Below are 24,595 nucleotides of genomic sequence, written 5' to 3'. Positions count from 1 at the left end.
CAAAGTATTTACAAGGTAATAAAGCTGTTATATACATGTAAATGTGTGTGCATATGTGTACAAACTTGTCCTGAATTGAAAATCTCACTCCAGCTGACTAAATTTGGCAACCCTGATATGGCCCCACCAACACCATGCCTAAATTGGGCCACTCTTCCAAACTTGATGACAATAGGGGGATATTGGTCAGGGAAGCCAGCAAGAGGCCACTGGCAATTTTGAAAGACTTACAAGTCCAGACCGGGATTTTGTTTCAACCAACCAGTTGACCATAAAGAGTCACAGTCACAGAGTACTCAACTGGTTGGTTGAAACAAAATCCCGGTCGGGACTTGTACTCCCTGGACCTGAATTACCCAACTCAGCACAAAGTTGGCCTATATGGCAAAGTGGCAAGAAAAAATGCCACACTGAGTCTCATTTATGCTTTGCAAAAAAACACTCAAGATTCTGTGGCCACGTGGCAAAATAATTTACAGTCAGATGAGACCAAGACTGAACTTTTTGGATTAAACTTCAAGCACAATGTTTGGCAAAAAGCAAACATAGCACATCACTTAAAAGACACCATGCCTACTGTGAAGCATGGTGGTGGTAACATTATGTTGTGGGGGTGTTTCTCTTCAACGGGGACTGGGCACTTGGTCAGAATTGATGGGGAAATGGACGCTGCTGTGGTACCAAAATCTTGAGGAAAACCTGTGGCTAGATAGCTGAAGATGGGCAGATGATTCACCTTCCAGCACCACAATGACCATAAACACACCCTCCAAAAAAACAGTCAGACCCCTGACCTGAATCCGACAGGAAATCTGAGAATGGACTGGAATAGAGCAGTCCATCACTGCTCACCACGAAATCTGACTGACCTCAGAAAAATTCTGCAAGGAAGAATGAAATATTGCCAAATGTAGATGCACAGAGCTGGTACAGACATATCCAAATATGCTGATGGCTGTAATTAAAGCAGAGGGGGACTCTATTAAGTATTAAATCAGCCCCGATTCCATTATTTAAAATACATTTTTAATTTTTGTTGCTTGAGTGTTGTAAGGCAAAATGTGTAAATAAAGCCGAAAAAAGATGTTTATAATGAGTTCTGATGTTAAGCTGTAAGATGAAACAAAGAACAAAGTGACTATTTAAAAACTGAATGAAGATGTTACACTGTAGGTGGAAAAATTTGTTGTAGTCATGAAAGCCACTTATATCGCACGTACATTTATTCACTATTTTTTATTTTACTAGGGGTATCAATCTGAGAACTGATGCCCATTTCATCAGCTGTAGTTGATGAGAAGGTGACGCATAACAGTAACCTATGACATTTATATGTCGTTTTTGTGTTATCTCTGTGCTCTATGCATCTTTATGCTGTGTGCTTCTGATAGGTTATCTGACTGATGAATGTGACCAAAGGTTTCTTCAGTTCAGTACTGTGTGTAGGTTTCATGTTTTGATAGTGTGGTTAGTCCATTACAATTTTGTTCCATTGGTTTGTGAATCCCCTTCTCTAAATAACCTCCCATCAGGATACTATTAATACTCGTGGTATTTTAGAAGAACAAAAACACAATGGCTGCCAATGTCACAGCTAATCTGCAGGTATTTAATGTCAGTTTAAAAAAATGGTAACGCTTCACTTGAGGGGGGGGGCACGATTACTTTTACTAAATGTATTAATTAACCAGAAACTAAGTGTTAGTTATGTACTGATCCTATGTTTGTTCATCATTAATCAATCATGATGGCTCATGAATTTCACGCAGGAACTATGTTAGTTCATGATTTGTTCTTGAGTAGTAACTGAGTAAGTTATTTGTGCCCATTTAAGTAAAGTGTTGCCTAAAAATAATCAACGCTTATTTTGTGCAGGTACATCACTTCAATTAAAAAAAAGGTAGAAATGAAGCTTAACATAAAGAGAAAACCACACGATTCTGTGATTGTGTGTCACATAATGCAAGCAACAGCTTTTGCTTCAAATTCAATGTACAGCTGTTCAATGTACAGCAGCCTTAAGCCCCGAGAATCTTCGTGTGACAGAAAGCCCACCTGCTGATGGTAGACCTCTGTCACGTTTTGGCATTCTAGAGATTCTGGTGGGTGGGGGATCTCTATGCACAAGCAATGATCCATATCACACCCCCCCCCCCCCACAACCAGAGCATATTGTTAATTTTTATGTTCCACTATGATGTTAAACAAGTCGAAAATTACTTGATTTCAATTGGCAATAAATACAGGTTTGCCTGCTTCAGGAAAACATTAAAGGCTGTTTAGATAAAACCTATTTAAATTTTTATTTTTTAAGTTATTCTTGTTTATTAAGAGTAAATAAAACAGGTTTATATTAAAGAAATACTTGTAATTGTAGTTTCACTGTCATTGCAGTGACACATGCCACTGCATTCTCTGCCGCTTATCCAGGGTTGGGTCGCGGGAGCAGCAGTCGAAGCAGTGATGCCCAGACCTCCCTCTCCTCAGCCACCTCCTCCAGCTTCTCCGGGGGATACCAAGGCGTTCCCAGGCCAGCCAAGAGATATATCTCCAGCGTGTCCTTCGTCTGCCCCATGGTCTCCTGCCAGTTGGACATGCCCGATTCACCTCCCCAGGGAGGTGTCCAGGAGGCATCCTGGATGATGCAGAAGAACAGAGCCTGTATTTTAAGCCCCACCCAAATGTTTCTCTTTTTTTCCAAGTCCAGAAAACACATGCAGATTGGTTGGGCAAACTGCCATGAACTGTTCAGTATCCTTGTGAGGGTAAAGAGCTGGTCCAACGTTCCACAGCTAGGATGAGATCCACGCTGCTGCTCTGGAGCTGAGGTTCAACCAACAGCGGACCCTCCTGTCCAGTAGCCAGGCACAGACCCTCCCAGGGAGGCTGAAGAGTGAGATCCCCCTGAATCCGGAACACATCCTCCAGTCGCCTTCCTTAAAGATTGGGACCACCACCCCAGTCTGCCCATTCAAAGGTACTGTCCCCAACCTCCACGCAATGTTGAAGAGGCACGTCGGCATTTGGACTCAATGTCTCCAGCCTCCCTCAGAATGCAAGAGAACTTCTGTTGGAGTTGCAAGTTTTAAATCACCCAGACAGAGGCCCTTGCCTGATTCTCCCAGCACACCCTCACTATGCATTTGGGTCTACTAGGTTTAACATTTTCCCCGCCATCAATCAAACTTACCACTAGGTGGTGATCAGCTGACAGCTCAGTCCCTCTCCTCACCAGAGTGTCCAAGACAACCAGTGGCAGATCTGACGATATGATTACAAAATCGATCATTGATCATGATTCACTTACGAACACCCTTATGCTTGAACATGTTGTTTGTTATGGACAAACTGTGGTTCACTCAGATGTCCAATTACAAAGTAGCACCCAGTTTCTGATAGAGAATTTCATTTAATTTCTCTTGATGCTAAAATTGTTATTTAGTATTAATCTTTACTTTCTTAAATATCTAATTACTTATTTTTGTAATGTATTCAGCATCTTTTATCAACAAAACACCCACCTAATGCACATGAACCAAATCCTGTACTGGTAGAGTTCCAGTTGGGCTTGACTAACAATATGACCACAATATGGTGATTTGTATACTAATATGACCACAATGGTCATATTACGACCACAATATGGTGATTTGTATACTAATATGACCACAATGGTCATATTATGACCACAATATGGTGATTTGTATACTAATAGACTGGACTGATCTGTATGAAAGGTAAAGTAGACATTATGAAATTTAGTTAGTTACCACACTGCCACCTAGTGTTGGCAGAGTGAAGCATGAGTCAGCACTGTTGCCTCACACATGTGGGACCAGGGTTTGAGTTTGAGTCTCCACCATGGCTCCATGTGTGTGGAGCTTACATGCTCTCCCTGTGTTATCGGGGGGTTTCCTCCCCCCCACACACTGTCCAAAAACACGGGTTAACTGGAGTTACCAAACTGCGTGTATGTGTGAGTGACTGGTGTGTGAAAGTGCCCTGTTGTCTCCCCAGACTGGGTTGTTCCCTGCCTTGTACCTGTAACCTCCGGGAGAAGCTCCAGGCCCCCAAGACCCTGAGCAGGGCTAGCAGGTACAGAAAATGGATGGACCATTCCCCTATCTAACTCAACTGTCGCTCCATTAAGATCCAGTATCTACGTGGAACACTTATGGAGTCCATATGGCAACAAATCAAGGCTGCTCTGAGGAAAAACTGAGGTGTGACCCCGTATAAAAAATCAGCCCAGATGTTTGGTAAAAATCAACGAAAAGCAGGTTGTCACCCCAGTAAGAAAGCAGCCTAAGGCTGAATGCCTGTATATGACTGAGATTCTCTAAGGGAGAGTTGCTGTCACACAGTTTTGTCAGTGTGTGGGAAGTTTCCTAGGGGTGAAAGTGAGACTGCAAGGAACACATGAACAAAGGAAAAAAAGTACTTTGAGACAATCTGACTAACATTTTCTATAACCTGAAGAGTTTGTAGAATTTAATGAAAACTACAGACGTTTCTAAAAGGTTTACAAATTATATTTGCATCTAATGCCAAGAATTTATGAGTTTCTGCATTAGCTAGTTTAGTTCTGGGGTCTAAATACAAATCAGCTCTTTCTACACCTTTCAGCCAAGTTTGTGAACTTTTCAGACTGATTGGGGTGGCAGCTGCATTCCATGGATGGATTGCATTTCTTTTCCTCATGTTGCCTGTGCTGTGACTTATCAGAATGACAAATGAAACAGCATTTGTGGAAGAGCCAAGGAGACAGACATTATAGTTCAGATAAATGTTTGCTGTTTGGTATCAGATATTAATAATATTAAATGGATAAAACTAAAGCATTGATCTTAACGAAGGATTTATACTGTAGGTCATCTAAGTGAGATACATCAGAATTACAGACCTGTTCTCGATTGTGCTTTTGCATTAGTTTGTCACAAAGACTTTTACTAGTGTTTATTAGTTTTAAGTTAGTTTAAAACTTTTAACAATATTCTTTGAACACATAATTCATAACTAGATTTACTAGTAAAACAGGCAAAATGACAGGGGGCGATAAACTGCTCATGATATAAAAATAAACAATGACAACCTCCACCACTAGGGGGCGTTGAAAACTGGTGAGTGTCTGATTTTTCAGGCCCTTTTCACTTACTTCAGGTACATCTTTAAAGCTGCAGCGGATTTGTTTCTGGTTCATGTGCTTTATGTCAGTGTTTCTCAAACCAGCGCTCGCAGAGCCCCAGATGGTCCACATTTTTGCTCCCTCCCAGCTCCCACTAGTGGACAAAAATGTGGGCTGTCTGGAAGGGAGCAAAAATGTGGATGGACAGAAGTTTTGAGACACCCACAGTAATTACAGGAAATGGCCACATGAGCCACACCCATTTGCAGACACACTGGTCTATAATTAACCACACAGTCAGGCAATCTCTAGCGTCAAACAATGGCAGCAGAATGGGTCGTCATACTGAAGAAATTAGTCATAAGAACATAAGAACATAAGTCATAGTCAATCTATTACTGACACAGAACACCATTGGACACCTTTCCAGGAAGTCGGCTCTCCACATTTCAGTCCTGCTAGAGCCGCCCCGATCAGCCGCAAGAAAGTTGATTGTGAAGTGGAAACATCTGGGAGCAGGTTTGGCGGCAGAGTGGCAGCCACATAAGCTCACAGAAAGGGACCTGATCGCCCAGCGCCGATGCCCAACCCGCATGGCAGCCACATAAGCTCACAGAAAGGGACCTGATCGCCCAGCGTCGATACCCAACCCGCATGACAGCCACATAAGCTCACAGAAAGGGACCTGATCGCCCAGCGCCGATGCCCAACCCGCATGACAGCCACATAAGCTCACAGAAAGGGACCTGATCGCCCAGCGCCGATGCCCAACCCGCATGACAGCCACATAAGCTCACAGAAAGGGACCTGATCGCCCAGCGCCGATGCCCAACCCGCATGACAGCCACATAAGCTCACAGAAAGGGACCTGATCGCCCAGCGCCGATGCCCAACCCGCATGACAGCCACATAAGCTCACAGAAAGGGACCTGATCGCCCAGCGTCGATACCCAACCCGCATGGCAGCCACATAAGCTCACAGAAAGGGACCTGATCGCCCAGCGTCGATGCCCAACCCGCATGGCAACAAATCCCGCCAGCAATGTTCCACCATCTAATGGAAAACACTTTACTTGATGGGGCAACGTTCCACAGCTCCACAGCATAGCATTATGCTATTACTTATGTATGAATTAAGCCCAAACTAAGTATTAGTTACATACTAATCTCATGTTAATGAATCATATCTTCTATTAAATGAACTATTGAAAGAACAAATCAAATGAATTGAAAAACAGAAGTTAAATACCGATCTCATACTTGTTCAACATTAGTGAATCATGTTGCAATTTTTATCAGGCTCTGTATTTGTGCATCTGTATTTTAAGCTGTTACTGTATTTTAAGCAGTTACTGTACTTAAGCATCTTTTATCTCAGGTGGATTATATTTATTCATGATTTGTTAATGATTTATACTTCAGTAGTTACTGAGTTATTACTATGTAATTCTGCCACCGTCAAGTTAAGTGTTACTGACTCACGTTTCAACTTCTGTGCATGCACAATGGACAACATACAATTCTGCTGTTTTATTCACTGGTACTGGAACTGTAGACTCTGAAAACAGCCCAGTTCTTCACTGGGTGTTCACTCCCACACGCATGACTTTTACAACGGTAAAGTGAGAGATGGGATCATGACTCAATCACACCATGGACTTTTTTCTCTGAAGTCATCTAGCAACAAATCTGTTGACCAGGTGTGGACTAATAGGCTAATCTGTTTTTTTTTTTTTTATGGCACCGTAGCAAAGCATTTGGTACATTGACACCAGACACACCCCACCAATGAACACAGAACTACAGCTTGATTGCATATTTATGCTTCTCTATCAATCCTTGAAATCTGGCCCATCTACCTGATGAAACCACTGATTAAACTGTGTTTCATTGTTTTGTTCTTTTGCATGACCTTTAATATCGCATTGCACTGCTATTTTCATAGGTGCATAGTTCAGGTCCAGAAAGCACAAATCCAGACCAAGATTTCGTTTGAGTCCTCTGTGACTGAGACTCTGGCTGTGTCTGAATCCAGGTGCTGCATCCTTCTAAGGCTGCATTCGAAGACGGATTGTGTCACAGCGGCATGACGAGACTGTCCCAATTAGAAGGCTCCTTCACATACAGCCTAGAAATGTGTTATACTTTTACCCAGATCCCAAGATTCATTGAGCAAACTCTTGAAGGACGCAGCCTGCTAAGGCTTCATAGACCACATTGACCATAGGACACAGCCTACAAAGGCTACATAGACCACATCCTTCGAAGGATGCAGCCTACAAAGGCTACAAAGACCACATCCTTCAAAGGACACCACCTACTGTATAAAGGCTACATAAACCACATCCTTTTGAAGGACACCACCTATAAAGGCTACATAGACCACATCCTTCGAAGGACATACTGTAACCTGCAAAGGCTACATAGACCACATCCTTCGAAGGACATAACCTATAAAGGCTACATAGACCACATCCTTCGAAGCACACAGCCCCGGAATTCGGAGACAGCCTGTTTATACTCAACTGGTTGGCCGAAACAAAATCTTGCTCAGGATTTTTACTTTCTGATCTGAACTATCCACCTCCGGCTATTTTGTACTATAGCTGTATGTATTATCAGATATCACACCTCCCCTTGAAGTTCCAGGAGCTTCCTGCGCATTGACAGCAGGTCAAGGATACTCCTGTATCAAATTATTAATACCATCATAACATTCAGACATTATATTGCATTATATTGTAAAAAGTATGGCATGCGAGACAGCTTGATATTGGGGTGGGGGGGAGAGAGACACAACCAACTCAATAATATAAAGGCAAAGGTCTATTTATGGGGGGAGGGGGGTGAAGCCAAATTAATTATGTCACATTGGTGGTCCCGCCATTTCATCATTTTGTAATAAAAAAAATGCTGGCTAGGGGCAATTTGAAATGAAACTAACGCGGGCCTCACAGTCCAAAATCATGGTAAGGTGAACTGGACTTGCCAAATTGTCCATTGATGTGAGTGCCCAGACATTAGTGTTTCATTAAACCCGTCTGATTTATTTAGGCCTTTCCAGTTTTTGTTTGCTGTTGTTTTGCTGCTGGTATTTATCACTATGCTAGTGCTTGTTTTCCTGCTTGTCACTGAAGTCTCATGCTACCCTCTGCAGCCTTTAATACACTCGAACGTAAGTAGATGCATCTGTGTGTGTCTGTCACAACTTGCGAATCCACTTCACTGCCTCCTCTTTCAGCTCAAAATTCAGCACGCACTAATAGGCAGCCCTTTCGCCATCACCTTCCCCAGTGGCACAATTAAGTTCTGGTGGAAAGGCAGCTGCAAAAACACATGCATTATTTATTATAAGTCACGTGATCTATTTGAGATGGAGGCAGTGAGAAACTCGGCTGCCTTTTAGAAACTCCGGACGTGAAGTACATTTCGACCTGCGGATTTTTAACGTACGATTTAAATACAGAACAAAAGCAGAGTGAAGCCCGTCTTCTCTCTCTCCTAATATTGTGACATGTGACGCCGAACTCCGAAACACTTTGCTTGCATTAGAAGCCTCCTTAGCAAGATGACGATTTCGCATTGTTCAGACATCGTTCAGCTGGATTGCCAAAGCATTTTGACCAACACTGGTTTCTTAGGCAGGGATCCAAACCCATGCCTCTCTAGTCCAGAGGACAATGGTTAATCTATTATTTCCAGGCAGCTCATATGCAGGTGACTCATGGCTTTTTGTCCACCCACACCAGTTTGACTGTGTCACAGGCCAGTGTTCTGCAGCCACATTAAGCTCTTCATGATACACCACTACCCCCGCTCAGGATCGTTAACCAGAGGTAGAACTCATACAGTAATAACAGGTGCTTTGGGGACGTCCCGTTGGACTAAAGCGGAGCCACAGAGATGTTTCATAAGCCCAGAGGTGACGGGAGGCGTTTCTCCGAGTGAGAGCCCGGGAAGCCACGCTGTAGGACTGCACAAAGGAGAGAACACCTGTCCTCTCTTTGTAATCCCTAACTGACTCTGGTTTCATATGTCCAGGCCAATCGTTGGGATTGATTGCTTAGTTTTAGAGCAGCGAAGAAGATGACATATGTCAGTAAATAAAAACTGTAAGAATCGATGAGTAGATATGAACAGAACACAAAGCATGGTCCAGATTAATGAAATTATTGTCCCTCCCCAGATATAAATAACACTAATATATTTGTCTATAAAGTAAATACCAATTTACACCAAGTATGGCATTTGGTTACTTTACTGGTGTTTTTGTTGACATCTGATTTTATTTCTGTTTATGTATTCTGTCTTTGTATTTCCTAACATTTCAGCTATTCTTAACTTAATTTCACTTAATTTCACACCATAAATTTTATCGTTAAATGATGGATTCAAAATTGAACAAGAATTTTTTTTAATCTATGACACTTTTTCCCTCTATATATATATAAACAATTCAGACAGTGAAACAGTTCACCATGACAACAGCATTAGGTCAAAACTGTTGCTCATGGTAACTGTCAATGCTGGTTGAATTGTCGTCCAGCAGAGGGCACTAGCAGAACCATCTAACATTGCCTGAGTTAGGAAACAGTTTTTTTTGGTTTTTGGCAGGTAGGCACCGTGTTATACCAGTGTGGAGAAACACAACCACACAAGAATCCTTCAGGCCTGTTGGAGAAATTCATCTCTGTGGATTTCTGTCATTTCATTTTATTAATTTTATCAGATTTTTGTTTCTATTCCAGATTAGACTAAACTAACAGAACAGAAGCTACAACGGGACCTTGATTTAATTAGCGACTGGGCTGATACCTGGCAGATGAAATTTAACGTAGATAAACGTAAGGTGATCCATGCAGGGAGCAGAAATATAAAGTACAGATATTTTATTGGTTTCACTGAATAATGGGCCGAGTGGCCCCCTCTCATTTGTAAATGTCTTATGTCCTTATTTCATGAAATGGAAGTCCTCTTAAAACATGGAAATAGACCCCTTTTAAAACAGACAGGAATGACAGGAAGCACTGTAAAAACACAGTGTGCCCCTCTTTGCAATTCAAGTTCACGTTCGTCCCGCTTCGCTTGTATCAGTGTTTACACTGTGGCACAATGAAACAGCAATTTTTAATACACTGCTTTTCATTGCAGGCTTTGTCGTCAATGCCCCGTTCAACCTGAGGTTACCTTGGATAGAGAACAACTGTGCCAAACAAAAGCCCCTAATTACCACTCCTCAATGAGAGATAAACGAGACATTCGTTTTTGTTCGTCTTGGTTTTGTCAAATAAAAGGAAACTTCAGATGCTATTTGCCCAGCTGCAGAAATCAGGGGGACATAAGGGATGTAATTCACAGAGACCGTGGTAGTGTCCACAGAAAATGGCTGCCATCTTCTGTTTGGGCCTGATCATCAGCAGACAGAGAGGTGGTTACAAACCTGATTATCAGGTCAAAAGATTTCAGGATAATACCTTTGATATAAGTTTACTGCTGCAACCATTTGTAAGGTACATAACCTGAACCACATTGTCATGAACTTGTAAAACTTTTTTCTGTCATAGTAAGTTATTTTTTAACGTTCTGAACCTTAATTATTATCATCTATTGCATTCTCTTGATATCCCTTGCCAGTAATTTGCAGTGTGGCCAAATGAAGAGCATCGTCCTCTTTCAATAGCATATCAGTCATTTAGGGTCATTTAGGGCCTCTGCATTATGCCAGGACTTTGGATAAGATGCCTGATTATCGTTTGCATTTTCACACATTACATGTGAATAATAGGTTTGCCACTTCACCTAAACAGTGAGTCTATGAACTGTGGGAGGGCAATGGGCTACTTGGAAGAACCTCAGATGAACATGGGAAGGATATGCAGCATGCAGACGTGGGGTCAGAGACATGCCCAGTAACAGCCCAGTGCTAAAACCATGAAAGAGAAATGCACCATGTTCCAGGCAAACTGGTATATATAAGTACTGATGTATAAACAGAATATTCTGTCTTTGCTTTTTAGGCTGCTTTCTCAGCTCCTGGCAAAAAAGGAAACGAAATCCTTACAATGCCGTAAACAGTTGCTGGTTTCATTTTATACACAGTGGCCTTAGCAACAGTTGCTGGTTGTGCATTGATTTGTAAAATTGTTTACTACAGCAGGCGTCTCACGGAGCGCTGTAAACACGCACCCATTCAGCATTCATCTAAAGGAGTTCATCCTTTTGTTTTATGATTGCAGTTTTAACTTTGATTGTGGGATGTTGTATTAGCAGAAAAACAAATGTAACCCCCCCCCCATGACTCAGTACTGGATATACAGTACAGTTGAAAGAAAGATGGATGGATGGCAATCTGTAACCTTTTACACATCTTATTTGTAAAATATATATAACAAGGAATGGTGTGGATGTTTCAGGGAGGGGACATTAGGTTATCAAGCCCTTTTGTGAGCCTGTAACTAATTATTAGTAATATAAACTAAGTTCACAGTTAGCAAAGGCCTCGAGACTGTGTGGTATGTTTATTTAAATTAGAGAGTAAACTGGGCATCTGTGTCACGTTCTTCTAACCTACCTGTCACACCATGCAGTTGGCCAAAAAATTCCTCGTTCCTTCCTCCAATATATGGATATATGGATTTTTGTTTTAAAATGGGGTTTACGGTACAAATTTATAATGGCCAGAAAAGTCATTGAAATGGTTAAATCTTATCAATTTTCCAGTTTGCTTATTCAGAACCAGGGCGGACATCATGGCTACTGAATGGTAAAGCCTCGGTCTTTCTGTGGAGGATCTGCTGTGTTGGTAGTGAACCTTCCTTTCGTCTGGAAAAGGAAAGATCTGCTTTTGATCTCAGTTTTATTTTTATGGAACAGTTAGGACCCTATAATATAGTGTGTGGCTACATAACTAAAAGGTACCTCCTCTGTAAAAGCCAGCAATATCTCCAAACAAAATATATAAAGTTATAAATGTGTTTTTGCTTTCGTTTGACCCATAGGAGTTTCTTCCCCCATGTGACATTCAGTAATTACACAACATCTCCTTAATCAAAGGATCCACCTCTGCATGGCTGATGATTACCCCTAATCTTTATCTCTCTCCCCCCCCCCCCCACAAAGAACCAAGGAGGCCTGTTTTTCCACCAGATCCCACCCACCTATTACACTAACAATGGAAACAAAACGTTTTTCAATTTTGCAAGAGCGCAGATAGAATAAAAGAATGGTGTTATAGATTTAAAGATCCTGTGATTCAAAAGTTCTCTTATGACATGTGATCTCTGTCCAGCCTGATAACCTTTCATGCAGGCGTTCATTATACTAATGATAACAAAACTCTGTTGTTGCTTGGGCTGGTGCTCATGTATAAAAACAGTCTCCAGCAGGACTTAAGCCAGTGTTGTCCTTCGCTGTCTCTTTAAAGGTCTCATCAGCTGCTGTGAGGTTTTTAAAAGCCTCAGGTCTGGCCCCATCATAATGATCATGGCTGTGCAAAAATTACAGTCATCGCATAGCAACATTTTGAAAGTTTATGTAAAGTTTGAGTTTCTGTGTGTATATATATTTGCATTTGTCTCAGGAAGAATTGAGAACTGAGGCTTCTAAAAAACATTTTATTAGATGTGTTTGCTGTGTTTTTAAAATTTTAGAAACAACAAAACAATTAACAAATACTGATAAAATTCTATTTCCTAATTTCAGTTTGGTGTTTTTCTTTCTTACACTTTCCATTTGCACTACATATCAGTCACTAGAGTTTTATGCACTTTACCCAAATCATATAAGCTCTTTATGTGACACAATCCGTATTAAATGTATGTGTCATTGGTCATATACAGTACTGTGTCTTTTATTCGTATAAAATACAAATCAAATTGCTGTACAAAGCATATTAAATTAATCTTTTGTCAGTATTAGTTTTTTTTTGCATAAGTCTTTGAATGAACTCAGTTGAATCATGGACAGTATTTCTGCACAACTAGCATGACTATTGTGAAAAGGAAACATTCTTTTTCTGTTGATGCTTTCACTTTGGGTTCTGAGAACATAACATGAATTTTCACATGGGTGTTCAGGATCCTGGTCTCATGTACCGCTGACCCTGAGACTAGAACATCTACGTTCTGTGCTTTCGTTCTGTCATCTGTAAGACCTTATTACTACACTAGTGCATATCAGATCTGATGAAGTGTTCCTGTATCTGTACACGTTTCGAGAGAAATGCATGTGAAGGGAAGCCTGTTCTAGAAACTTCCTTTGGTGTAACCTGAAAAAAAAAGCACAGCCATTGAACCTACATGGAAAAGGCCCCCGCCCCCGATCCACCCCCCCGGGCTGTGCATTTGCTCAGCAGATATTGTTCCGCGTCTGTGTGTATTCTGTGCATGTATGATCTGCAGACTGTTTGTGTTCTATGCTTTATTACCGGCCCCTAGGTGCCAGCAAGCCTAGTCAGGTCCCTGCCCCACCAAATAATGTTCCTTTGAGAAAGAGAGTCATATAACTCCTGACAAATACAGTGATGACCTTTGAGCATAGAAACGGCAGTATAAAACTGCTCTGTATTGCAAATTGCCTTGAAAGAATTACCAGAGCACACAATCACACACACAACTCACTGTAAATAGTCATAGAAAATCTACAGCAACAGAAATGCAAAACTCTTTTAAGACTATTCCCTTTAAATGAATAATATTATGCCATTTATAGGCAAAACACTCTAACTGCATATTTTATCAAAACTGAGGCTCTGTTTAACAGTCTGACAAAATATCTTAGTTGAACTTTGTTCGGTTTTGAAGAAAACGGTATTATTTATTATCTGCTACTACTAACTGGACAGTAAAAATGCTTTTTTATTTCCCGTGTCAGCATAGTTCCTCTTTTGTTTTTGCAGGGCAGTGTTTTCTCCATATTCCTGCCATTGGTAAGAGTAATGTCAGTAAATGTATAAAAAAAAAGAGAGAGACATAAAAAGGTGCAATACTCCAAGCGATTATAAATGGTTATATATGCATATAGTATGTGTGTGTGTCTGTGTGTATATATATCCATTTATAAACTGTCTCTAGGCGCACGTCTTTCATACCGTTTACCGTGCCTCCCATACAGATAACGACTGTTTCCGAGCAACGTCCAATAGCACGATGGCGGTAAGGTCGGCTCCCTCCCACCCGCAGCCAGCAGGAATCCAGTTGGGCGGGACTGCCAGGTGAACCGGTTCCTGGGCTGGAATTGCACTGTGACGTCACACGCTAGGATGTCCTTCACCCTACCCGTACTCCCTTCTTCCGTGTTATTACTACCGCTTGGCAGTTTAGCCGCAAATAGCAAAACCACTGTTCTACAGCGCTGCTGACAGTAATAGCCACCTTAACTTGAATTCTCCAGTAAATATAACTTAATGCAACTTTCTTTGGGTATGTTGACCATTTATTTGGAATGTAAATAACGTAATAATTGAATACCCTGCTTAAACAACCTCTCTGTCACAGGCTGTATTTTCTGATTCCTAATTACATGTTCATGTTTGATAATTCAAATCCCCGAATGTCTAGACTATGTTATTTGGTAATACTATAGGTGCTGTTGAGGAACTTCCTTGACTCATAATTATTCATTGAAGTTACGTTTTTTTTGGATTTGATGAATAAAATAGAATTTTAGGCAAGCTGTTTAGTTAGTCTATTTCCTTAGTCATTGGTGTGACTGATGAAACTTAATAAAAAGCATTTAGGCATGTATTTTATATTATCACTACTATGCATGTCTAACCAGAACTACAACGTCCGCACGTTAGTGCCAGCTCTTCATTCCTTGTGTTTATGTGGACCTCAAGACCAGACGATCTATATGTCAGCCTTTATATTGTGGGATCATAGTGTTGGTTTTTCTTTGTCATATCGAATCATAGTATAATCATTCACTCGATTGTTTGTGGGTTCAGATATTGATTTATGTACCCAAATCTATGCTAACATGACAGTTAGATTCAGGAGGTCAGTATACAGAGATATATGTAGATATTGACATACAATTGGTACTATTTCATGATTATTAAGTGAATATTTCAGAATAGAGAGAAGTCTCTGGTCTCATCACATGAGAGGAAAATGATTTTGAGTTGAGTGAGAGTAGGCTAATGTTTCAGGTAGTGATTGGGGCCTGCTTTGTGCTGAAACACAATGAGGTTTTGGTGGCGGAGGGGGGACCTGGGGGTAAATGGGGGCATTTAAAAGGAAGCACTGTTCCTGGGTAACTAAATCTTCAGCCAGCAAAATACAGACATCCATTGCTCACGCACTATGGTGCTACACGATCAGAGGAAGCAGCTAAAGACTGAAACAGTGGCTTTGTGTGATTCTTCAGCTTTCTCTACATGTAGCTGGTATAACAAATATTTTAATTGCGTTCAATTCCCTATTTTGCCAGTGGAATTCGTGATTATGCATTTTCCAAAGGCACAGAAATGAAGAAATGTCCATTTAAATAATTCCAGTCCAAAGCAATGTTTTACTAGTCTGCAATGTCATTTTATTGAAAACAGTATCACATATAATTAAAATCATGTATGATCAGTAATTTAATTATTATTACCATAGAGATTTTTGGTTGTACTCACATGGAAAAAAATTGTTATAACGTATTCCAAAGTATAAATGCCCTGTTTTTAAAATAGCTTTTTTTAAAATTCTGATTTCGCTTAACACTAAAGAAACACAGAACACACGCATCTTAATAATGTTTTTATTGTTTGCACGTATCAGCAGCATTACAAAGACAAACTGATCACATTAAAGTGACTCCTGATGTACTAAATCCACAGATGAATGTAAGGTGTTAACATCTGCGGTAATTATGAAATGATACACAAAAGCAGATTATTAAAAAAAAGACGGAAAAACACAAGGGTTAGATGTAAAGAGGAGAGAGATGCAGAAATAATACTGATTGTAAAATGACACCAAGTAGATATGAAGGTAATAGTAATTTAAAGTCGATCTAATGCTGATTGGTGCTACAGGGAAAGCGAAGGTTACTTTTTTTTTCCTTCATAAATTCAGATTGGGAGATGACGACCATAAAGTAATTCATGTTCCAGTGGAGAGCAAACTTTGGTACCGTGCGCATGGGAGGGCTGCACAGACCACAACACTCTCCAGCACAAGGTTCCTAGTTCATGCGTCTTCTACACATTATAGTCATAGAGGGAAACAAATTACACCTTGCAGTTTACTCATGTCCTGATTACCTGCAAGATGAAGGCCCGGTTCTAAGGCAAGAAGAAGGCCCAGACAGACACAGCGGAGAGGCTATGCCTTGCAATAGACGGCATTACCAGACAGTATTAGACACAGATAACTAGATCTAACCTTGTCTGGTAAGACGCCAATCGATAGGCTTGGCTGCAGCTGAATGGGATTCTCTGACATTTGGCCTAGACCCTGAAGTCAGACATAGAAAGAGACAAAGAAACAAACCTATAAACTGGTTACATCGTTTTAAATTCCCCCATCATTTAATTCAGCAGAAGGTTAATGTAATAAAAACTGATACATTCAAAGTAAGAATGGCTAAGAATTGAGCAGGAAATATGGTGAGAAAAAGTAGGCATGCAGTGTGGCTATCAATCACAAGGGCAACTTCAATGTTACAATAAAAAGAAAATGATACAAATACTGTTTGTAACAGACATGGCAACTCCATCCTCCTTAGAACCCTCTACATCCTCCAATAAAAGTCTGTGATGTCACACCTAGTGCGCAAGCATGCTTTATGAAAGGAAAGAAAAAGGCCAAATTGTAAGATCTTATAAAATGTTTATTGACAAACGTTGCCGGTTCAGCAAACAAAGGCGTGAATCACTATTTGATGGGGAAGTCCAAAGTCCAGTAGAACTTATTAAGAAAGTCCTGCCTTTGACAAACATCCCAATGTAAACAGTGCTGGCACTTACTGTCCTTGGTGCTCTATGTCATTTTCAAGTATCACTGGCTTGATTTTGAACAAGGTCTGGCTAAAGTACAAATGGGACACAAACAAATAATAATAATATTAATAATAATAATAATAATAATAACCGAATTCCTGACAAAATAAGATATTTATATTTTTCTACCAATGGTATACTTTTTGTACTATATTCCTGGTTTTATTAATGCTCACAATATGATCACAATATGTGATTGTAAATGCTGAAATTACTCTGGACAGGGTTGCGTATGGCCCGGATGTTGTCCTGGATGCCATTCCATCGCAGAGCAAATACATCTATACACTCATGTACAAAATCACTCACTGCAGACAATTTATAAATGCCATTTCACTAAACTGCGTGTGCTTGGACTGCGGAAGTTTGCGGAGGGAACCTGCACAACAGCGGAGGCAAGATTTAGGTTCCCAACCCAGGAACTGTGAGGTACCACCTCTACCGAAAGAGCCACTTTCATTTAGATCCCAGTCACACACACACCAAGTCATACAAGGTAGACCGTGACTATTAAAAGAGTTTAGAAGAGTTACTTTTAATGCTGCTACAGTATCTAAAATGCATAGATAATTGTTTATAAAAAAAGTTCTTTACATCTATTTTGTGCAACTTTCAGAAATTATAATGAAAACAGCTTATTTTCAGCTCAATCAATTTAGTCAGCCGGTGAGTTAAGTTGTGACAACGAAAAGTCACCCAGATACCTGGAGGGCGGAAACGGGGCCGGCTTTCCCTCTGGTACAGAAGGGAATGGTGAAGGATGTCACTGTGTCTATTTTTACCACTGCCCAGCTCAGGTGTCAGCCCATGCTGCACAGGTGAGGCAATTTAGACCAATAACAGCCCGCCAGCAAAAACGTTGGTGCTGGGGGAGGGGAAGAGGAAGCTGCGAGCCCCCCCACCCCCATGCACACGGTGACTTACATCACCTGTCAGCGGGACTGTTGTAACAGTCAACGGACCGGTATTCTTTGACTCCGGCTGGGCGGGACGGAATACCTACATAAAGAGACGGGAAGTAAATGAACCAGGAGACAAAAGGCCTTCTCACGCCCACATGCAGCTAAGCTACACGCACAGAAACTGACGCTGGATCTTGGTATGATTTTGGTCATTCCATTTGCTTGAGTCTATCCCACACGCAAATGCTTTTTAGTGCACATTGAGCTCTGCCCTCTGAAAATATATTCATTTATGAAACGATTAAAAAGAAGTATGCTGAATGTATCTGGAGAACAAGAAACAAAACTTTCATTTTTTTCTCATTATAACTTCATTTAACATTAATATTATTGTACCTTAATGTAATATAATTAATGAAATATATGAGTATTGTGTCTCTATGACACAACTGCCAGCGAGAAGCTACCAACTTAAAGGGATGAAGAGCCCAAACAGTTTTTATTCCAAACAGAGGCTTCTCAGTGAGCGGCTGATCATACGTCCCAGTGAATCAATCATTCTCAGCCTTTAAAATGATGCCAATTAAACAGTACAGCTATGAGAAACAGGAGAAACAAACTGTGGAGGCCGGATCTGGTCACGGTTTCCCCGTTAAAGTCCGAAGGCGCTTTTCCTGCTATACGTATTCCGGGTCACCAGCCCTGAAAGAGGTTAGTCCTTGTTTGCACAATAGATTGAATAACAAAGTCATTTACTTGACAGCACTTCTATAAATATCATAACTACAAAGGGAAATATATGTAATAAATTCTTTTTACTATGTAATAGGTAAGATAATTGTAATAGTGATTACATTGTAGGGGTTCCCATTCACTAATATAACTATATCAAGTGTGGTAGCAATTTCTGGGCTATGGTACCTCTGCAATAGTGCAAGTCGATGCCCAGCGTACATCGTTACCAGACAGTGTTAGAACACAGATGAACAGTCCAGCACTCTCTGGTAAGATGAATGCTAGGCATCCATTCCAGGCAGGGAGTTCGGCAGCTTATTAAATAGCAATGGCATTACAGCAAGAATTAATGTGGATTACTAAAGCCAGCCTGTAAAACCAGGTCAAGTCAGAAAATAAGCAACGTGGCCGTCTGCGTCTCCAAGCTTCTGAATGACCTTAACAGGGCGTTTAGAGGGTGATCGCGCTTATCACCGGGCTGCCCCCGTGGATCCGTGATGCCGGCGGAGAACCATCATCATCATTACCAGGCAGTATTAGAGAGAGCCATGACATCCAAGACTGCCTCGTAAGATGGAGATGGCCTTCCCAAACAGGACTAGGAGGGGAAAAAGATGAATCCTTGCCAGAAATGAATCACCCACATATATTTCATCGATATAGTTCTTACTGCGAAACTCCAAATTACTGCTACACTTTTTAGTGTCTTTGCACCCTATGGAACTGATGGAATGTCTTGAATGGAACCATATACACCCCCCCCCCCGCAAGTACTTGCCCCTTATTCCTACCCCTCCCCCACCAGCACCTATTTATAAAAATGCTTTAACAAATAAACACATCAAAATATGTACTGATTCTCAGAAAGTAAAGAACCTTTTCCCACAAGGTTCCACGGTTTCCTCCTTCTTGGAACAGAAATAAAGGAAATAGAATGTCAGCATGTCAGGAGAACCCTAACCTGACGTGACCCCGCAGAGTTTTCTTGCAGACTGGGGCCCGGGGCTGCGGGGCCCGCGCCCGGCTGCGCTGTCACAGAAGCGCGGCCCTCACAGAAGCGCGGCCCTCTCCGCCTGCTTGTTAATGATTGGCTGTACCTGTTCTGACTGGTCTGGTTTACAGCACTGAGCTGAAATGGCAGCTCGCCTCACGACCGACAGCAGCTACAAAGGACTCCAAAGGATTCCAGGCCCTATTTATGAAGAGCGTAAAACTGGCCAACCTGCAGAACCTTGGCTATACCCCCATCTGCATTCTACATACAACCTTACATTGTGGGGGAAAAAGGAGAACATTTACCAGAGTAACAATGCAGTTTTAAGAAACCTGATAAAAAAGCAAACAGGTTCTTGAAACAATACTATTAACAGTGAGCAGTTACTTTGCCTACTCTGGGTACGCAGTTTAGTACTAGATTTCCCAGTGCGTGGTTGTGTTGGTCCAGTCCCCACTGGAATGCTGGACTGAACTGACCTGTGACTCGTTTCTGTAGACAGAAGGTCACTTGGTCCCCTGGAGTTTACTCAATAACTGCAGTTGTTCACAGGTGCATGAGGCAACTTCACACCCATTTTGGCGCTATCCAGTGCAGAGGTAGAACACACTCAATGCGCTTTCAAATCTTACATGCTCGTCTTGCATAAATAAGCAAGAAGTAAGTCAAATTAATCAGGGGCACACGATACATAAAACAATCAACAAAATATGTAAAATACACAAAGACACATTAATCAAATAATAATTATTATATTAACCATCTATTATATTTATTATTTAATAAGTAGTTGTTCTTATTAAAAACACTATATTTGACCCCCTATCAAAACCCACTGTAATTTTTTACAATTATACATCCTGTAGTTAAATAAACCATTCAGCTTAATTAGCAGCTAGAAGTTATTCATTTATTTGTTTGTTTATTTATTTCTAGGAATACAGTATAAACAATTACAACAATAATCCTCTAACAAAATTTTCAGCCATGGGAATAGAGTATTTTTCTTGTTTACTTTTTCAGCAGACCTTGACAAAGAGGGAGAGGGTGAGCGACGTAAATGGAACGAGGGAACAAGGAAGAAGGACAGCCCAAAAGAAGAATATGTTCTAAGTAAAAAGAGCACCTGTAACCTTACCGTGTTGAAAAGAGTATTAAAATGTACGTCGGGCAGAGTGAGGGAAAGAAAAAGAAAAATATCTCAAATTTCTCCCAAGTGCTTGAGAAGGTTCCAGCTTCCACCCGGTCAGTCACGACACGTGAAAGGCAAAACCTGCAGCAGACCTGCTCTTCTAGACCGTCACCTCCATTTAGTTAATCATCAGCAATATAAACCAATGCAGCAGGCCTTCAGAGGGAGAGGGGGGGGGGGGACGCGGAGAAGGGGACAACCTAAATGCAGGGGGCAGAAAACGAATCCTGGCTCCTTCTCTTCTTCTAAAAGAACTGCAGGTATTACCTGAATCTACCTTCTTAACCTCATCGCTTCTTCCTGTTTTTTGTGCAACATGCCACAGCCACCCCCCCCCCCCATGACTGTTCTCAACCATCTACACGCGGCGCGTAGCGTGAGCAGGCCCCGGTCGGGTAACCCAAACCCCCTTGCAGGAATGTGAGTCTGCACTGACACAAGCGACCTGTTGGTTAAACCAGCCTGCACCTTAATCAATATGCGGCTGTGTGGGGAACAATGCCGGGAAACTCGAAACCCTTTCTGAGGCGGGATCTTATCTTCATACCCTAATCCCTGCCGCTGCAGTAATGAATCGTCCGCTTTTCATTTCATTTCCTTTCTTTCTTGCTTTTTTTTTAAAAAAAACGACAAATAAACGCCAAATCTGACAATTATCCTATCAGTCTCTTATCAATCATTATTATACTACGCAGTGTGCCTGTGTTGTCCTGAGTATTGTTGTTTGCAAAGGAAAAATGTATTTATAAAAATCTAGAACTATTTTTGTACTTCAGTACCGTTAGCGTATAATATTCACCCAGTTAAAATTTTCTTTAATGCTTTAATTATATGTATTTACTTTTTTGTACTTCCGTCACATTACCTAGAATGTATTATTAAAAAAAAGAATCTTATGTCAATGACAATGTACAAAGAGTAAGGATTTCGACCACAGCCATTAATTGCTCCAGATGCCCATTCCACACCTAAGGCTTACATTTGCTTACTACCGTACTTAACCATAAGACTGACACAAAGACATCATTCCTTCCTCCATTCTGCACATTCACAGTGCACCTGTAATGTATAAATAATTCTGCACAGAAACATTGACAAAAATTTGAGGTTGCAAGAAAAATAATTAAACCAAAACACAAAGATAATATCCTCATTGCCCAGCTTTGCTAGAACTTCGCATGCTAGAGGGAAAAAAGGAATAAAGAAAGGCGGGGGGTGCTTAGTCATACTGACAAAATGGCTGTCCTTAACGGTGCAACCTCAGCTAGTGCACTTGGCTGACCTCTCACCAGGAACGAGCAATTAATTCTGACTTTTCCTGTCACTAATTTCGCAAGGGGAAAAAAAGAAAAAAAGTCAATCTCCTTCGTAAAGAGTTGGCTTTAAGGAACAGAACTATGAAACCCATGATTGTATTGCGATATTGCGATATATACAAATCAGAGGTTTAAAAAAGGGACTTCCTCCTAAACAGACTATACCTTAAGTATCCATATTCTTTATATACTGTAATAGGAACACATTTATATCTAGAAATACATATATGACATAAAATATCGCTTATTACATTATGAAAGTAAACTTGCACAGAAGAAATTTTCCTGTCCAATATCGTATTAAGCTAGCTTAAAAAGCTAATATCCCATTCAGATAAAGGAAGAAGCTTATTAATTTTTCTATCCACAGATCAAAATGGTACCAAAGACACACTTTCATCCATGCAAACCCTATGTATAAGAAACAGATATCAAACGATAAGAAATAGATCCCATCAGCTTGGGGGAAGACTGGAGAGGTCAAACGGCAGAGATCCACAGCAGCTACAAACACGCACAAAAGCAGGAAGGAAAACGGACGAGCAGACATTTTACGTCTCGCTTGCAACCTTTCTTGAAGTTCCTACATTTTTCTGACATCAAACAACAGGAAAACTGTGGTTATTTTGTCTGAATCCTTTCTAATCGTACAAGAAAGGACAAGTAAGGACAGGCCATTCCAAGAATTTCTGTATGTCTATTACACGAGCACCAAAATGCTGGAAAAATTAGGCAAAAGCTATTTTGAAACGTCTTACATTTCTTGGGCAAAAGTTATATTAATTTCGTTTTAGTTAATACTTTACAGGATGGTGTCACAACATGTTGAAAATGCAAGCTGAGAAAATATGACATAGAATGAACTTTTGTCTTTGTATATGATTCAATACCTGCCCATCATTTCATTCAAGTGCTTGGATCCAAAGCACAAAGCTTTAGCCTTTATACCCACTGACAAAATGGATGGTTTCTATTATCCGTACTAACTGGTCTGTCCGGTAAAATAATTAACATTTGCATCAGTTACTTTTCTCCCTATTCTTCTTTAGACAGACTGGATTTTGATTTTAATAGCAGTACTTTTTTTCTGCAAGGTTGAGTCAACAAAAAGAAGACAATACGTTTGTTTTTTTTTTTTCAGGTAAACAGCGTTTGTAACTCAACTCATTGAATTGTAATAAGCAAACATTTTGGCTAGCACCTCCTGTTTCAAAAAGTGGCATAAAAAACAAAAGAAAGCAAACCATAAAGTTTCAAAGTTGTGAAAAATAAAATTTTCATACGGTGAGTTACCCTTATCTTTGCCCGAAGGAATCGGTCAGCCAAGCAGTTGGTTACAAGTGGCACCATTGTGCTCGGGGCTCGCGGGGATCGACTTCCTCTTCCATCCAGTTGCTGAAGGAGGGATGACTTGTCAGCTTCGAAAGACAGGAGCCTCGACGGTTTGGGGGCTCGGCACCTGAGCCACCGACAGACAACAAATCGACAAAAGAAGGTGAAACGAGTCGAGGACGGGGAACACTTGAAAACTTCAAAGTCGTCCGTCCTTGGTGAGCTGCTGACGAAGCTACCTGCTTAAGCTCTTAATGTGAAGAGACAGAATGTGTAATGGGCTTTCTTTACATGTATCCCCTCCAGTCCTTCCCTCTCAGGTGTACATGTCGCCGCCCAGCCAATCCGCTCCCAGTCCTAGCTTCAGCAGGTGTGCCGCCATTGGCCAGTAAGGCAGTGTTCCTTCTTTCTCCCCCCGGGTCATGTGTGCATATGTGTATGATGTCAGCTCTACCTTTCGTGAATGCCCTCACCCCTCCTCTTCCTACCCCGCCCGACTTCCCCCCTCAACTGAAATACACCTGCCTTTTTTAAAATTGAAGCTTAACAAACATAAATAAATAAACCACGGCATACAAAAGCACACAGTCATACGATTCCTCCTTCTTGTGGGCAGCGGCAAACTGCAATAAACGAATTGAAATTCTTTGCTCTGTCTTTCTCGTACAGTGCGCCCAGAGGAACACGCCACGTTGGACAACGGTTACTATGCGTTCAGAGGGTTTGGTGAACACCATTGAGATCACATTGGGGTCACATGACATAGAGAGTATCGAACGTATCAAAAAGAACAACTTTTGTGTAGTCAAGTTAGACATTTAATCGTAATTACAGAGTTATCCTCGCAGCAACAGCAATAACAATAATAAGAGTAATAATAATGAGGATGACGAGCAGTTATTGATTTTTCCTCTGCAGTTAGATGTGTAGTAGTTGTCTGTCTGGGTGAATCAGTATAGAGCTTTAGGGGAACATGGGGGAGCTTGTTTGTACAGCCAGACATGTCCTGA

General features: G+C 41.0%; 1 long non-coding RNA gene across 1 annotated transcript; it reads right to left on the bottom strand.

Moving 5' to 3' along the window:
* Nucleotides 1-1,295: 1,295 nt before the first annotated feature.
* LOC140592232 (uncharacterized) lies at nt 1,296-23,841 on the bottom strand. Its single transcript, XR_011992525.1, has 3 exons — nt 23,547-23,841; nt 3,191-3,261; nt 1,296-2,635 (listed from the first exon to the last, which is right to left on the bottom strand). It is a non-coding gene; the product is annotated as an uncharacterized lncRNA (long non-coding RNA).
* Nucleotides 23,842-24,595: the final 754 nt, after the last annotated feature.

Source organism: Paramormyrops kingsleyae, chromosome 8 (assembly GCF_048594095.1).
Source record: "Paramormyrops kingsleyae isolate MSU_618 chromosome 8, PKINGS_0.4, whole genome shotgun sequence".
Taxonomy (NCBI): Eukaryota; Metazoa; Chordata; class Actinopteri; order Osteoglossiformes; family Mormyridae; genus Paramormyrops; species Paramormyrops kingsleyae.
This window is presented reverse-complemented; position numbering and strand designations above follow the sequence as displayed.